The sequence below is a fragment of the Pseudorca crassidens genome, chromosome 5 (genome assembly GCF_039906515.1).
Source record: "Pseudorca crassidens isolate mPseCra1 chromosome 5, mPseCra1.hap1, whole genome shotgun sequence".
In the NCBI taxonomy this organism is placed as follows: domain Eukaryota; kingdom Metazoa; phylum Chordata; class Mammalia; order Artiodactyla; family Delphinidae; genus Pseudorca; species Pseudorca crassidens.
The window spans coordinates 93,493,682-93,507,784 of record NC_090300.1 but is presented as its reverse complement, the minus strand read 5'-3'; the positions used below and the strand labels follow the sequence as shown (position 1 = coordinate 93,507,784).

Below are 14,103 nucleotides of genomic sequence, written 5' to 3'. Positions count from 1 at the left end.
GAGACAGTCTCCAGCTGTCAGCCCCTGGAAGAGCACCTTAGCTGTAGACAAATGCCCTTTCCCAAGGTCATACCTTCCCTGTGCAGCCCATAACCAGTGACTGATTTGGCTAGGGTATAAGGCAGAAACATTTAATTTAAGGTGGGCCAACCCTGACATTTTAGCTCCAGAACTGCCCCTAGAGGTTAGTCAAGCCTTTGATTCCTGCTTGCATCACTTTCTGATTTCTCCCTCTCCCCAATCCCACTTTCTTCCCTTTCCTTCTATTGGTGTTGGTCCTAAGGTGCTCCCCAATATCCTGTACCCTAACCTCTGTCTCAGAGTCTGCTTCCTGAAGAACCCTACCAGGGCACTGGTCTTTGGAAAGATTAATAACATGAATAAATCTCTACCAAGACTGAAAAAGAAAACAAGAGAAAAATCAAATAAACAAAATATACAATCTAAAAGAGACATTAACTACTGACAGAGCAGACAAAAAAATATGGTGATAACTTTGAAAACCTGCAAGAAACAAAGTTCTGCAAAAACATAAGATGAAATAACTAGCATAAAAATAAATAGGGGGCTTCCCTGGTGGCGCAGTGGTTGAGAGTCCGCCTGCCGATGCAGGGGACACGGGTTCGTGCCCCGGTCTGGGAAGATCCCACATGCCACGGAGCAGCTGGGCCCATGAGCCATGGCCGCTGAGCCTGAGCGTCCGGAACCTGTGCTCTGCAACGGGAGAGGCCACAGCAGTGAAAGGCTCGCGTATTGCAAACAAACAAACAAACAAATAAATAAATAGAAAACTTGAATAAACCAATAACGATGTAAGAAATTGAAATGATCACCTACTTCCCTCAATACAAATCCTGCCTAGATGTTTTTACATGTGAATACCACAAGCTTTCAAGTACTAAATAATTCCGTGATTATACAACTTCTTCCAAAAAACAGAAAGGAGATAACATTTCCAAACTCTGTTAATGAAACCAGTATAATCTATATTATAAAGCCAGGTAGGTTGGTATGTAAAAAATATGATCAAGCTAATCACTCATGTAATGCAACAAGTTTAAATAAAATATGAGCTAATCGAATCCAAGTGTTTTTTAACACATTATGATAATATTAATTGGTTACAGCACATAATCAAAAGTTAAATATGAAAACACTTTTTAATTGAAAAATAAATAAATTTTTTAAACATTTTTAATCCATGAGGCCATAATGGTACTCAAAAAGGAAAGAGGAAAAGGAAAGTTCTTCTTTACAGTAGAATGTCAGCTAAAAATTGAATAAAGACTGATAAGATTTTGCAACCTTCAGTGTAATAACAGATTCAGACATGGATGACCACTGGTTGCTAAAATTCATTAGGTGAAGATTTGTTGGGAAGACACGAGATAGTCACACAATGTCAAAGTATCATCTTAAAGAGTAGTTACAAATTCCAAAGTGAAATCTGCATCTAGACCTTGGAGAAATCTGGTGGTCATCACTTTAATAAAGTGATAACATTTTTAATGTAATGATGAGACAACCTGAATTGTGTATCTTCTCACACAATGGAATATAAACTCCTCAATCTCATGCATGAAGTATTCTTGCCAAAAACGTTTTATCTGAATCTAATCAAGCTTCCAGTCTTAATTTCTAATTTACAGGAAATATAGAAAATTAATCAAAGAACACTATAAGGAGACAAACAACTAGAATGTGGTATATTGTACAAGAAAACTGACCTTTTCTCTTCAAAAGGTCAATATTAAAAAAAAATCTTTTTTCGTTAAAAGGAACTAAAAAGATATTACAATCAAATAGAGTGCCTAAGACTTTATTGAATTCTGGATTTTTCAAAGAAAACTACAAAACATATTTTGGGGACAATTAAGCATATTTGAATATGAACTAGACATTAAATGCTATTATGGAATGGCTGTATATTTCTTAGGTTTTATAATGATATTGTGATTACATAGAAGAATGTCCTTATTCTTAGAAGATGCATGCTGAGGTATTTAGGGACCAAGAATGTGTCTGCTTACTCTTGTGTCTGCTTATCTAGCAGGGTAACCAATCAACAACAAATAGAAAAAGAGGTTTATCAAATATGGCCAAAATGTTAACAAATGGCAAATTATTTCTATTCTTTCAACTTTTCTTCGGTGCAAAATTTTTCAAATAAAACATATAAAATATAATCATAAAATGAATCATGATAAGTTAGCAGTATAAAAAACACAAGTGTGTTTCTACATTTGAAACTGATCAGTTTTATTTTACCACACTAATTAACTAAGGGGGAAAAGTAATTTCTTTCAGCAATGTTTTATAGTTTTCTGTGTACAAGTCTTGTACCTTCTTAGTTAAGGTTATTCTTTAGTATTTTATGCTATTTTTGATGCTATTGTAAATGGAATCATTTTCTTAATTTCCTTTTCAGATCATCACTGCTAGTATAAAGAAATACAACTGATTTTTGTGTTGATTTTTATATTCTGCAAATATAATTAGCTCTAATAGTTTTATGGGGGGGGTTTGGTTTCAGTTTTTTTGGCCGCACCACACAGCCTGTGGGATCTTAGTTCCCCAACCAGGGATCGAACCCGTGCCCCTACCGTGGAAGTGTGGAGTCTTAACCACTGGACCACCAGGGAAATCCTATAATTAGCTCTAATAGTTTTTTGATGGATGATTTAGAGTTTTCTATATGTAACATCATGTCATGTGTGTATAGACATAACTTTATTTCTGCCTTTTGAAGTAAGATTATGTTTTTCTTTTTTTCTTGCCTAACCTCTCCAGCTAGAACCTCTAGTACCATGTTGAAAAGAAGTGGTAAAAATGTGTATTCTTGTTCCTGACTTTAGGGGAAAAACTTTCAGCTTTTCACCACTGAGAACGATGTTAGTTGTGGGCTTTACATATATGACCTTTATCATGTTGAGGAAGTTCCCTTCTACTCCTCGATTATTCAATGTTTTCATCATGAAATGGTGCTAGATTTTCTTAAATGTTTCTTCTGAAACAATTATGTGGTTTCTTCCTTCTTTCTATTAATGGGTATATTACACTGATTTTCATGTTGAACCACCCTTGTGTCACAGGGATAAATCCCACTTGGTAATAGTGTATAATTCTTTTAATATGTCATTGAATTCAGCTTCTTTTTAGTATTTTTGTTCAGAATTTTGTATCTATATTCACAAGGTACATTGGTCTATCATTTTCTTATAGTGTCTTTGGTTCTGGTATGAGGGTAATGCTTGCCTCCTAGAACAAGTTAGAAAGAGTTTGAGAAAGACTGGTATTAATTCTTCTTTAAATGTTGGATAGAATTCAGCAGTGAAGCCATCTGGTCCTGAGCTTTTCTTTGTTGGGAGGTTTTGATTACTGATTCAGTCTCCTTGTTATTGATTTATTCTGTTTTTCTTGAGTCGGTTTTGGTAGTTTATGGGTTTCTATGAATTTTTCCATTTCATCCAACTTATACGATCTCTTGGTATACAGTTATTCACAATATTTTCTTAATTATCCTTTTTATTTATGTAAAATTGACAATGCCTGCCTTTCATTTCCAATTTTAGTATTTGAGTTTGTTTTGTTTTGTTTTTTAATCTAGCTAAAGGTTTCTCAATTTTCTTGATATTTTCAAAGAACTTCTGGTTTCATTAATTCCATTGTTTTTCTATTATTGACTTCATTTATATCTGTTCTAATCCTTATTATTTCCTCCATCTCCTAACTTTAGGTTTAGTTCTTTTTCTGGTTTGTTAAGGTATACAGCTAGGTTATTGATTTGAGATCTTTCTTCTTTTTAAATGTAGACACTTACTGTAAAAATTTACCCATGAGCACTGCTTTCACTACATCCATGAGTTTTCGTATGTTGCATTTTCATTCTCATTAATCTCTAAGTATTTTCTAATTTCCCTTGTGATTTATTCTTTGATCCACTGGTTATTTTATTTTTTTTTAAGATTTATTTATTATTTATTTATTTATTGGCTGCATCGGGTCTTAGTTGTGGCACGCAGGATCTTTGTTGAGGCTTGCGGGATCTTTAATTGAGGCACACAGGCTTCTCTCTCATTGCGGTGCGCGGGTGTCTCTCTAGCTGTGGTGTGCGGGTTTTCTCTCTCTATCTGTGGAGTGGAGGCTCCAGGGCATGTGGGCTCTGTAGCTGTGGTACATGGGTTCCAGAGCGTGTGGGCTCTGTAGTTTGTGCCATGCAGGCTCTCTAGTTGAGGCACATGAGCTCAGTAGTTGTGGCACGTGGGCTTAGTTTCCCTGTGGCTTGTGGGATCTTAGTTCCCTGATCAGGGATCGAACCTGCGTCCCCTGCATTGTAAAGCAGACGCTTTACCACTGGACCACCAGGGAAGTCCCTCCATTGGTTATTTTAAATTGTATTGTTTAATTTCCACATAGATGTGAGTTTTCTAGCTTTCCTTCTGTTATTTCTTCTTATATTATTGATTTCATTTGTATCTGCTCCATTTCCTTCTATTATTGATTCTATTGATTTCTTCATTCCATTTTGGTCAGAAAAAATACGCTGCATGATTTCAATTTTTTAAAACTTACTGAGACTTGTTTTGTGGCCTAATATATTGTCTATCCTGGAAAATGTTTCAGGTATACTAGAGAAGAATGTGTATTCTGTTGTTTTGGGGTATTCTACAGATATCTGTTAGGTCTAACTGGTTTATAGTATTATTTAAGTTTCCTATTTCCTTACTGAACTTCTGTTATCTATATATTATGGAAAGTGGGGTACTGAAATTTCCAAATATTGTGGAGCTGTCTATTTACTCTTTCAATTCTGTTTGAGTCATACGTTCCTGGGCTCGTGTTTGGTACAGATATAATTGTTATATCTTCTTGATGAACTGACCCTTCCATTAATATATGATTACTTATTGTCTCTTGGAAGTTCAGATATACAGTTTTTACTTTCTACATTTCTTTTTTGAATATAATGAGCATGTAATCATTTTATAATAGAAAAAAAAAAGAGTAAGGTAAAGGGAGTAATATCTTCTCACTCAGAATGTAGGACCCATAGTGGGAAAATACCTCAATATAATAAAGGCCAAATATGACAAACCCACAGCTAACATCATACTCAACAGTGAAAACCTGAAAGCATTTCCTCTAAGATGAGGAACAAGACAAGAATGTCCACTCTCACCACTTTTTTTTTTTTTTTTTTTTTTTGCTGTACGCAGGCCTCTCACCGTTGTGGCCTCTCCCGTTGCAGAGCACAGGCTCCAGACACGGGCCCAGCCGCTCCGCGGCATGTGGGATCCTCCCGGACCGGGGCACGAACCCATGTCCCCTGCATTGGCAGGCGGACTCTCAACCACTGTGCCACCAGGGAAGCCCTCTCACCACTTTTATTCAACATAGTTTTGGAAGTCCTCACCATGGCAATCAGAGAAGAAAAAGAAATAAAAGAAATTCGAACTGGAAAAGAAGAAGTAAAACTGTCACTCTTTGCAGATGACATGATGCTATACATAGAAGATCCTAAAGACACTACCAGAAAACTACTAGAGCTCAGCAATGAATTCGGTAAAGTTGCAGGATACAAAATTAATATACAGAAATCTATTGCATTTCTATACACTAACAATGAACTATCAGAAAGAGAAATTAAGGAAACAATCCCACTTACTATCACATCAAAAAGAATAAAAATACCTAGGAATAAACATACCTAAGGAGGTAAAAGACCTGTACCCCAAAAACTATAAGACACTGATGAAAGAAATTGAAGACAACACAAACAGATGGAAAGATATACCATGTTCTTGTAATGAAAGAATCAATATCATTAAAATGACCATACTACCCAAAGCAATCTACAGATTCAATGCATTCCCTATCAAATTACCAATGGCATTTTTCATAGAACTAGAACAAAAAATTTTGAAATTTGTATGGAAACACAAAAGGCCCTGAACAGACAAAACAACCTGAGAAAGAAGAACATAGCTGGAGGAATCCCTGACTTCAGACTACACTACAATGCTATAGTAATCAAAACAGTATGGTACTGGCACAAAAGCAGACACATAGATCAATGGAACAGGATAGGAAGCCCAGAAATAAACCCACACACTTATGGTCAATTAATCTATGACAGATGAGGCAAAAATATACAATGGAGAAAAGACAGCCTCCTGAACAAGTGGTGCTGGAAAAGCTGGACAGCTACATGTAAACAAATAAAATTAAAACATCTTCTAACACCATATAGAAAAATAAACTCAAAATGGATTAAAGACCTAAATGTAAGAACAGATACTATAAAACTCTTAGAAGAAAACATAGGTAGAACACTCTTTGACATAAATCACAGCAACATTTCATTGGATCCATCTCTTAGAGTAATGGAAACAAAAGCAAAAAAAAGAGGGGGGGAACCTAATTAAACTTAAAAGCTTTTGCACAACAAAGGAAACCATAAACAAAACTAAAGGACAAGCTACAGGATGGGAGAAAATATTTGCAAATGATAGGACTGGCAAGAGATTAATTTCCAAAATATACAAACAGTTCATACACCTCAATATCAGAAAAACAAACAACCCAATCAAAAAAATGAGCAGAAGACCTAAGCAGACACTTCTCCAAAGAAGACACACAGATGGCCAAAAGGCACATGAAAAGATGCTCAACATCACTAATTATTAGAGAGATACAAATTAAAACTACAATGAGGTACCAACTTACACTGGTCAGAATGACCATCAGCAAAAAGTATACAAATATGGAATTCCCTGGTGATCCAGTGGTTAGGACTCAGCGATTTCATTACCGGGGCGAGGGTTCAATCCCTACTCAGGGAACTAAGATCCCACAAGCTGCATGGCATGGAAAAAAAAAAGTTTACAAATAATAAATGCTGGAGAGGGTATGGAGAAAAGGGAACCCTCCTACACTGTTGCTGGGAATGTAAATGGCTACAACCACTATGGAGAACAGTATGGAGGTTCCTTACAAAACTAAAAATAGAGTTGCCATGTGATCCAACAAACCTACTCCTGGGCATATATCCAGAAAAGACAAAAACTCTAGTTGGAAAAGATACACACACCCCAGTGTTCATAGCAGCACTATTTACAATAGCCAAGATGTGGAAGCAACATAAATGTCCACCGACAGAGTAACAGATAAAGAAAATGTGGCATATATATTATATATATATAATACACACACACACACACACACACACACACACACACACACTGGAATACTACTCAACCATAAAAAAGAAAGAAAGAATGCTATTTGCAGGAACATGGATGGACCTAGAGATTATCATACTAAATGAAGTATATTAGACAAAGACAAATATCATATCACTTATATGTGGCATCTAAAAAAATGACACAAATGAACTTATCTACGAAACAGAAATAGACTCACAGACATAGAAAACAAACATGGCTACTGCTGGAGCATGAGGGATGACTCAAATTCTGTTTGGAGGCATATTTGAGCTTGCTGAGTAGACATCATAAGCAAAGCTCACCCTCCCGAGTTAAAGAAATTTATGGACAAGAAGTTATCATAAAAATTAAATGGTGGCAGACATGTCCAAGGAATACTGTAGGGATTCAATCCCTTTATGAATCTTGTGATAGATGAATGTGTGGAGATGGCAACTAGTGAGCAACAGAACAATACTGGAATGGTGGTAATACGAGGAAATAGTATCATCATGTTAGAAGCCTTGGAACAAGTATAAACAATGGCTGTGTTCACCAGAGAAATTAACTGCTTCTATGTGTCCCCTCTCCACATTTTATTATGATAAATTCTGAGTCATGTACATTTTCTTACTGAACTCTTTTGCTAAATAAACTTTTGTAATAGTCAAAAACAAACAAAAAAAAAGAAAACAAACTTATCGTTGCCAAAGGGGAAGGGGGGGAGGGATAAATTGGGAATTTGGGATTAACAATTACACACTACTATATATAAAATACATAAACAACAAGGACCTACTGTATAGCACAGGGAACTATATTCAATATCTTGTAAAAATGTACAGGGGAAAAGAATCTGAAAAAGTATATGTATGTATATGTATACCTATAACTGAATCACTTTGCTGTATACCTGAAATACTATAAATCAACTATACTTTAAAAAAAAAAAAGGAGGGGGCTTCCCTGGTGGCACAGTGGTTAAGAATCCACCTGCCAGTGCAGGGGACATGGGTTCAAGCCCTGGTCCGGGAAGATCCCACATGCCATGGAGCAACTAAGCCCATGTACCACAACTACTGAGCCTGTGCTCTAGAGCCCGTGAGCCACAACTACTGAGCCCGTGCACCACAACTACTGAAGCCCAAGCACCCTAGAGCCCATGCTCTGCAACGAGAAGCCACCACAATGAGAAGCCCTCGCACTACAACGAAGAGTAGTCCCTGCTCCCCACAACTAGAGAAAGCCTGTGTGCAGCAACGAAGACCGAACACAGCCAAAAATAAATAAATAATTTTTTTTAAAAAAAGTAGGACCTTCTGCAAAACAACTGGTTTAGACTCTTCAAAAAAAAATTGTAACTGGGAATTCCCTGGTGGTCCAGTGGTTAGGTTTCCCTTCTTTCACTGCCCAGGGCACAGTTTCAATCCCTGATAGGGGAACTAAGATCCCACAAGCCACAAGGCAGGGCCAAAAAAAAAAGTAATGAAGAAAGTAATGGGGGAATTGATCCTGAAAAAGTTTTAATAACCAAATATAATGTGTAAACATTGACTGGATTTTGTTTAGAAACATTTTGAACAAATGTGAAATTTTGAAAAACTCTGGTTTTGATCTCTACAACTTTTAAATAATTTAGTAAAAATATTATATATACTGTAATATATATCAACTTTAGAAAAATATAACACACTAAATTTAGGTAGAGGGAATATAAGTATTCATTGTATTGCTTTTTTCAGTTCTTCAGTGTGTTTTGTTTTTTGTTTGTTTGTTTGTTTTGCGGTACGCGGGCCTCTCACTGTTGTGGCCTCTCCTGTTGCGGAGCACAGGCTCCGGACGCGCAGGCTCAGCGGCCATGGCTCACGGGCCCAGCCGCTCCGCGGCATGTGGGATCTTACTAGACCGGGTCACGAACCCGTGTCCCCTGCATCGGCAGGCGGACTCTCAACCACTGCGCCACCAGGGAAGCCCTGTTTTGTTTTTTATAAATTTATTTATTTATTTTTGGCTGTGTTGGGCCTTTGTTGCTGCGCGGGCTTTCTCTAGTTGCGGAGGGGCTACCCTTCGTTGTGGTGCGCGGGATTCTCATTGTGGTAGCTTCTCTTTGTTTCAGAGAATGGGCTCTAGAGCGAAGGCTCAGTAGTTGTGGTGCACAGGCTTAGTTGCTCCACAGCATGTGGGATCTTCCCGGACCAGGGCTCAAACCCGTGTCCCCTGCTTTGGCAGGCAGATTCTTAACCACCGCACCACCAGGAAAGTCCCTTCAGTGTGCTTTAATGTTTTTCTAATGAAGGTCTGAAGGAGAAAGGGGAAATTTATGGCTTCTCGTCGGGAAACATGCAAGCAAGAAAAGAGTGAAGCGATATTTAAAGTACCTAAAGGAAAAAAAAAAAACTTAGAATTTTATGTTTGGCAAAATTTTCCTTCAAAAGTTAAGAAATAATTTCTCAGACAAAAACTGAGGGCATTGGTCACCAGTAGATGTGTCTCGGCAAGAAATGTTAGAAAATTTTCAGAGGAGGGTGAGGAAAGTGATTGGAAGGGCTGGAGAAGTTTCCCGAGGGGCGGCGGCAAAAGGCTGCTGTCACCGGATCTTACCCACTTCTTTTGTCACCGCGGGACCGTCGCGAAGTCCATACGCTTCCGCAAGACCCGAGCACTCTCACTACCTGCGCAGCCAAGTCGGCGTGCGCCGCCCAGTAATTCCGACCGGAACCGCAACGGGAGCCGTGCAGGTTCCGGAGAGGTGATGCGCCCCACTCCGGACGTAAAGCGGGGAGGACCACGGCTCATTCTCGCCTGGGGCTCCGCCCACAGACACATCTCAGGTGCAAACCCCGCCCAGCCACGGATCTTTTGAAGGATCATTTGCACAGAAAGCTGGCTCTGCTGGGATGCTTGGACTTGGGAGAGGCTGTAAAGGTCCCTAATCCGGTTGGGGTTTCAGGGAGGATCGGGAGCTGAGTACTTCAAGAGTTATCTAGGCAAAAGGGGACAGGAAGAGCCTTCTGGGCAGAAATTGTACGGAGAAAGGTCTTGAGGTAGAGAAAAAGGAGGCTAGACTTGTAGGCAGAGGCAGATTTATAGTGAAGCTAATGAAGCTTAAGTTTCAGAACCTGTCATTTGCACTACCCCTTTCAAGGCTCGGTACCTAATTTTTGCATTATTTTTCTCGAGGGCCTCCCGAATTGTGTAAGGTTTAGACCCCACAAAACTTGACTCCACATAGGGAGCCAGTGGAAAAGAGGGACATGATCAGATAATTGTTTATAAAAATGATCATCTGATAGCCTATGATCGGAGTAGGTAGGAGTAAGGCGAGGAGATCAGATGAGAGAAGGTAATGGTCTGGATTAGTGTGGTGGCAGTGAAGATGGAGAGGAGAGAATGGATTCCACTTACAGTTAAGAGAGAGTAGTGCAGGACTTTGACTGATTGGCCCTATCTAAAACAGTACCATAGGCTTCCCTGGTGGCGCAGTGGTTGAGAGTCCACCTGACGATTCAGGGGACATGGGTTCGTGCCCCAATCCGGAAAGATCCCACATGCCGCGGAGCGGCTGGGCCCGTAAGCCATGGCCGCTGAGCTTGCGTGTCCGGAGCCTGTGCTCCGCAACGGGAGAGGCTCCAACAGTGAGAGGCCCGCGTGCCACAAAATAAATAAATAAATAAATAAACAGTACCATACTACACCACCAGTTAATAGCTGTCCTTTTGCCCTGTTTTATACTTTTGACTTATTACCACCTGATATGTATTTTATTTTCTTTTAGTCTGCTAAATAATTTTCAAAAGGTTGAAAACATATCTCTTATAAAAATATAAAATGAACACATGACAAAGATTTTATTCATCATAATAAACTACTCATCCATTATTATCTTAAATAATGAAGGAACCAGTAAGATGGTAGGTAAGACTTGTTCAAATGAGAATTTGAGTTTCAGAGATTTAGATTATCAGCCAAAGGAATACTGAAATGAATTTGCTAATAGTTGCAAAAATACTAATATCCTATGAAGCAAAAAACTGTAATTCTGGGAGTTATTTCTTCAACCAGATGGAAATGGATTCCATCTCTACTAGACAAAATCCATTTGCATTACTAGGAATAGGAAGTATTTGCATTGTTCTCAGACAAGAATTATTTGCATTGCTATCAGTTTTCTACAAGTTAGCCTCTACCTACAAAGTTGTATGATAGCTTAGTCAATATAAAGGCAATCAAAGGTATACCCCAGCACTACAATGAAAGATGACCCAGTAATCCTCTTCTGCCCATTTACAAGTTCTGGACAATTTTTCTGGACATGTCTACCCTCACTAGAATGTAAGATTTAAAAGAACAAGGATTTTGTTTAATTCATTGTTGAGTTATGAGCACTTAAAACTCTATATGGTACATAGCTCTCAATAAATATATATTGAATGAGTGAGTGAAAGATGAGAAAGTAGGGATATGAGTGTAAACAATTTCTTCAAGAGGTTTGTTACAACGACCTAGCAATTGTTAGGTGGAAGGAGGTATATGTATAGAGAAAGGCCTTTTTTAAAAAAGTTCAAAGACATTTAAATCCAGATAAGGACCCAATGAAGAGAGAGTGAATACACCGGAGAGGAGTTATCTTTTTCAAAGGCTTTCACCAAATATGGAGTGTCAGGACCAGAGCCACAATCTTCCTGGGAAGGGCCCCTTTCCACTCCAAGCCTCTAAAAATTGGGGGAGCAAGAGAGAGAGGGTTGGACTAGATCAACTATTCTCAACTGTTTTGGTCTTGGAACTCCTTCACACTCTTAAAAATTATTGAGAATTATTGAGATTTTGTTTGTCTATCAATATTTGCCAGATTAGACATTAAAACTGAGTAACTTTTAAAAATATTTTTTCACTAAAAATAATAAACCCATTACATGTTAACATAAATATCTTTATGAAAAATAATATATTTTCATAAAGAAATTTAGTCAGAAGAGTAACATTGTTTTACAAATCTCTTGCAAATTAATGTCTGGCTTCATAAACCTGGATTCTTTAAAAAAAATCTTCAGAAAGAATATGATATAGGTCAGAAACTCAGCTCTAAAGAAGAGTTCTAGAAAAGAAGTAAAAGGAGATAAAATCTTTTATTTTTCTTATTCTTAGTTGATCTAACATATGTTTGTTCAAAATAAATAGATGGATAAATAAAATGAATGACAGCAATGTTATAAGGGAGAAGTAGGAGTTGGAAATACTATATTACAAGGCACTTGCAATACTCATGAATTGCTATATTGTTATTTGAAAAAGAGTCTAGGGACTTCCCTGGTGGCACAGTGGTTAAGAATCTGCCTGCCAATGCAGGGGACACGGGTTTGAGCCCTGGTCCAGGAAGATCCCACATGCCACGGATCAACTAAGCCCCTGTGCCACAACTACTGAGCCTGCACTCTAGAGCCCGCAAGCTACAACTACTGAGCCTGTGTGCCACAACTACTGAAGCCCACGCGCCTAGAGCCTATACTCTGCAGCAAGAGAAGCTACCGCAATGAGAAGCCCGCTCACTGCAACAAAGAGTAGCCCCTGCTCACCGCAACTAGAGAAAGCCCACACACAGCAACAAAGACCCTACGTAGCCAAAAATAAATAATAAATAAATTCATTTTTTAAAAAAGACTTATATTTAAAAAAGAAAAGAAAAAGAACTTGATTACTAGTAACCATAGCAAACTCAAGGGCAAGCACACACAAAGAAAAAACAGTAGTGAAAGTGTAATTGATATACAGGAGAGGGGAAAAAAATGGAGTCATATAAAACGTTCAACTAAAATGAGAAGGAAAAGAGGGGAAGACAAAAAAATTCAAAAAGAGGGTGATGAAAACAAATACAGATCTTAATCCATCTATATCAATCATGTTGAACATCGATTTTCTAAATATACTAATTAATCCAGAAAAATTAACAAAAAGAAGCCACCGCAATGAGAAGCCCGCACACTGCAACAAAGAGTAGCCCCTGCTTGCTGCAACTAAAGAAAGCCTGCGTGCAGCAACGAAGACCCAACGCAGCCAAAAATAAATAAATAAAATAAATAAATTTATTTAAAAAATAAGATAGAATGGCCAAAATCCAAAGCCCTGACAACCCCAAATGCTAGGGAGGATGTGGAGCAGAAGGAACTCTCATTCATTGCTGGTGGGAATGTAAAAGGGTACGGCCATTTTGGAAGATAGTTTGGCAATTTATTACAAAACTAAACATACTCTTATGATTCAAAAATCCTGTTCCTTGATATTTATCCAAATGAGTTGAAAATGTATGTTCACACAAAAACCTGCACACAAATGTTTATAGAAGCTTTATTCATAATTGCCAAAACTTGGAAGCAACCAAGGTGGCCTTCAATATGTGAATGGATAAATTATGGTACACCCAAGCAATGGAGTATTCAGCATTAAAAAGTGGGCAATCCAGCCATGAAAAAACATGAAAGAATTTTAAATACATTTCCTGTTGTGAAAGAAGTCAATCTGAAAAGGCTACTGTATGATTCCAAATGTATGACATTCTGTAAAGAGGCAGAGCTATGCCGACAGGAAGATCAGTGGTCTGGAGCTGGGGGGAGAAAGTATTCAATAGGTGGAGCACAGAACATTTTTATAGCACAGTGAAACTATTTTGTATGACACTAAAATGATGAGTATGTCATTATACATTGGTCAAAACCCATAGAGTGTACAACACAAAGAATGAACCCTAATATAAACTATGGGCTTTGGGTGACAATGATGGGTCAATGTAGGTTCAACAACTGTGCCTCTCGGGGGCAGGATGTTGATAGTAGAGGAAATGGGGTGGGGAGGAGGGGTGGTATTTGAGAATTCTGTACTTTCTGCTCAATTTTTCTGAAAGCTT

General features: G+C 38.1%; 1 protein-coding gene and 1 pseudogene across 1 annotated transcript in view; one reads left to right on the top strand and one right to left on the bottom strand.

Moving 5' to 3' along the window:
- The window catches only part of MORC1 (MORC family CW-type zinc finger 1), a 350,504-nt gene extending 340,605 nt beyond the window's left edge, over positions 1-9,899 (bottom strand). Inside the window, exon 1 of the mRNA XM_067738944.1 lies at positions 9,807-9,899. The gene's annotated coding sequence lies outside the window, so the exon portion shown is untranslated. The remainder of the gene's footprint in view (positions 1-9,806) is intronic.
- Positions 7,520-7,838, top strand: LOC137224519 (small nuclear ribonucleoprotein G pseudogene; annotated as a pseudogene).
- Positions 9,900-14,103: the final 4,204 nt, after the last annotated feature.